Source organism: Lactuca sativa, chromosome 8 (genome assembly GCF_002870075.4).
Source record: "Lactuca sativa cultivar Salinas chromosome 8, Lsat_Salinas_v11, whole genome shotgun sequence".
Lineage (NCBI taxonomy): Eukaryota > Viridiplantae > Streptophyta > Magnoliopsida > Asterales > Asteraceae > Lactuca > Lactuca sativa.
The window spans coordinates 7,016,166-7,020,085 of record NC_056630.2 but is presented as its reverse complement, the minus strand read 5'-3'; positions in this window follow the sequence as shown (position 1 = coordinate 7,020,085).

Sequence of the window (3,920 nt, the reverse complement as noted above, 5' to 3'; positions counted from 1 at the left end):
TTTGTTGAATGACTGAAGAAATACGGCAGGGTAGAAGCGTCCTTTTCATACCTTAGTGCAATCAAACCTTGGGCTTGTAAACCTGAGGAGTCTTAGTAAATGTATTAGGGTGGGGAAGAGGTGGAACGGTGAGCCTGAGGAGTTGATATCTAATCTTATGTACCAATGGTGATATATGTCATTCTTCTATGACGAGTATGAGAGATATTATTTGATAGGTGTGTAGTCGCCGATGTTCTAGCCTGAGGAGTCACAACACCATTACTATTTCAAATGTGTTATGTTTGATTAGGGTTTGCACATAGAAGGAAGTGAAAGTCGATCGGAGAGGAAGGGGTTTGCAGAGAGAAAGAAGGGAGAGAATGAAGTCGATTTTGGAGGCTAGAGAGCAGAGAGGAAGAGGAAGCGGGTGTTCAAAATTTTGGGGGATTTAGTTTCCCCCCTTACCTATCAAGGAGTCCCAGAAATGCGCGTTTATTAAAATTATAAAGCGACATTTGTAGAGGACGCCCTTTTTATTATAGGTGCCCTCCGTGTTTTTAATATTTTTACATGAGACACTAATTTAAGGGCACTCAGTAATGCGCGACCTAAATCCTTAAATTTTTTGAAGAGATGACACTTTTTTAATGTCGCTCTCTAATGCGTAACATAAATCAAAGAGCGTCGTGTTTTGCGTGTCGTAAAAGGCCTTTTTTCTTGTAGTGTTGTTTCGTTGATGATTCCGGGACGTAATCATCCTAAGTGAAACAACCCAAAAATACGACCCAAAAATTTCAATTTTTATCATAACAAAACATGAAACCAAGTATCTCATAACAACATCATACGTCGCGTGTTTCAAAAACCATGATAAAATACTGAGAGAAAGAAAACTGTATCAGAACTGTATCCAAACAAATCAACTAATGAAATCAACTCCCAGGACAAAAACTGAAGCTGTGGTGTGTGCGATGCCATCATCCCGAGCTCTTCCCTTTGCTTGCGGAAGTACCTGAAACCAAAACTGAAACTGTAAGCACGAAACTTAGTGAGTTCCCCCCAAACTACCACATACCATACAATACATATAAAGCACATACTGGGCCTTGCCCACTGCATCAGACCAAAGTCTGGAACTAGCTGCATCGGACCGAAGTCCGGAACTGACTGGGACCTTGTCCCCTGCATCGGACCGGAGTCCGGAACTAACTGCATCGGACAGAAGTCCGGAACTGGCTGCATCGGACCGAAGTCCAGAACTGGCTGATCATGGCATAGCATAACACATATCAACTAATATAAACACATATACTGCATGCTGCATAGGAACAGAGTCCGGAACACATAACACAAACATGCTTGAATCACAAAGACATCAAGCACTCTAACTTCTGCATCGGACTAAAGTCCGGGACTACTGCTAACTAAACGGGCCGACATTGTGGCCGTAGACCCGTTCCTACTGAAAGGAAACTCACCTCGTGAATTGGCTGCTGTGTGAATGGCTCTGGAAGCTAACTGCTGCTGCTCCGGTATCTCCCCGGCTACAAGTCCATAAACACACTCAATCAAATGCTAAACACTGCACTAGGTAAAATGACTCTTTTACCCTTGGTCAAAGTCAACTCTCTCGGTCAAAGTCAACCCACTTAAAACAATAAGGAATGGATTAGGGTTTTCTCACAGCTCTCTGAGGGTGAAGGAGGCGAGTTTGGGGCACATAGCATTGCTTAAATAGTGAGCAACCCGGGGATTTAGGGTTTTTTCCAGGCAGGCAGACTCGCCAAGTCCCGAATATGGACTCGCCGAGTCGCCAACTAACACGTGCACGAAAACTCGACCCTACTCGACGAGTCAGGCCATAGACTCGCCGAGTCCCTCAATAAAACTTCTAAATAAATGCCACGAAAGCAACATACTAGATACGGGGCGTTGCAATTCTCCCCCACTTGTCTCAGACTTCGTCCTCGAAGTCTGCTGCGGCTGAATCTGCAAATAACTCCGAGTAATGCTCTCTCATTTCTTCCTCAGCCTCCCACGTCCACTCAGACCCCTTCCGGTGCTGCCACTGCACCTTCACTAACTGAATTGCCTTGTTCCTCAAGGTCTTTGTCTTCCGGTCCAGAATCGCGACCGGCCTCTCAATATAATTCAGGCTGCTATCAACCTAAATATCCTCTAGGGGAACAACTGCTGACTCATACACCAAAAACTTCCTCAACTGAGACACATGAAAAGTGTTGTGGATCTGGCTAAGCTCTACAGGAAGATCCAACTGATACGCAACCCGACCCACTCGGGCCAAAACCCTGAAGGGACCAATGAACCTGAGGCCCAGCTTGCCCCTCTTCCGAAACCTGATGACACCCTTCTAGGGTGAGACCTTCAGGAGGACCATATCGCCCACCCGGAATTCCAAGTCTGAACGCCTCCTGTCGGCATAGCTCTTCTGCTGACTCTACGCAGTCTGCAGTCTACTATGGACCTGCTGAATCAACTCGGTCGTCTTGAGCACCACCTCTGTGCTCCTAACGACTCGCTGACCGACCTCGCCCCAACAAATCGGGGTCCTACACTTCCTCCCATAAAGCATCTCAAAGGGAGGTCGATCAATGCTCGCATGATAACTGTTGTTATACGAAAATTCCGCTAACGGAAGATACGTATCCCAACTGCCACCGAAGTCTAGAACACACGCCCTGAGCATGTCCTCGAGAGTCTGAATCGTCCTCTCGCTCTGCCCGTCCGTCTGAGGGTGGAAAACGGTGCTGAAATGAAGACGAGTACCCATCTCATCGTGAAACCGCTTCCAGAATCTGGATGTAAAACGGACATCTCGGTCTGATACTACCGATACCGGCACTCCATGACGTGCCACGATCTCACGCACATAGATATCGGCTAACTTTTTTGCTGATATACTCTCCTGGATTGGGATAAAATGAGCACTCTTCGTCAACCGATCCACTACTACCCATATCGAATCTACTCCTCGTGCGGTTCTGGGAAGCTTGGTGACAAAATCCATGGTGATGTCCTCCCATTTCCACACGGGAATGTCTAACGGCTGCATCTTGCCGTGAGGCCTCTGGTGCTCCGCCTTGACCTTCCTGCAGGTCAGGCACCTCTCAACATACCAAGCGACATCCCGCTTCATGCAGGGCCACCAATAATCAGGTCGAAGATCTCTATAAATCTTCGTCACCCCTGGGTGGATAGAAAATCGAGACTTATGAGCCTCATCCATCAACACCTGCCGTACCCCACCCTAGTACGGTACCCACACTCTCCCATGAAGTGTCAGCAATCCCCGACTGTCATAATCAAACGAAGATACTCGACCCACTATCCTTTCACACTTCTGCCTCTCCTCCTTGAGGCCCTCAACCTGAGCCTCTCTGATCCGTTCCAACAACGGAGTAATCATTGTCATCCTCAAACAAAAATCTCTGATAGGGGCTGCCGACACTTTGCGGCTTAGGGCGTCGGCCACCACGTTGGCCTTCCCTGGATGGTAAAGGATCTCACAATCATAATCCTTCAGCACATCCAACCACCTCCTCTGCCTCATGTTCAGACTCGGGTGATCCATAAGGTACCTCAAACTCTTGTGATCCGTGTAGATAGTACAATGGACCCCATAAAGATAATGCCTCCAAATCTTGAGGGCAAACACAACCGCCCCCAGCTCTAAATCATGGGTAGGATAGTTAGCCTCGTGAGGCTTCAACTTCCTCGAGGCGTAAGCTATCACATGGCCTCGCTGCATCAACACTGCTCCCATACCTGTGATTGAGGCATCACAGTAGACTACGAAGTCCTCTACTCCCTCTGGCAAGGTAAGGATCAGAGCCTCGCACAATCTCTGCCTGAGGGTCTCGAACGCTGCCTGCTGCTCGGGCCCCCAACGAAATACCACCGACTTCTTGGTCAGTCGG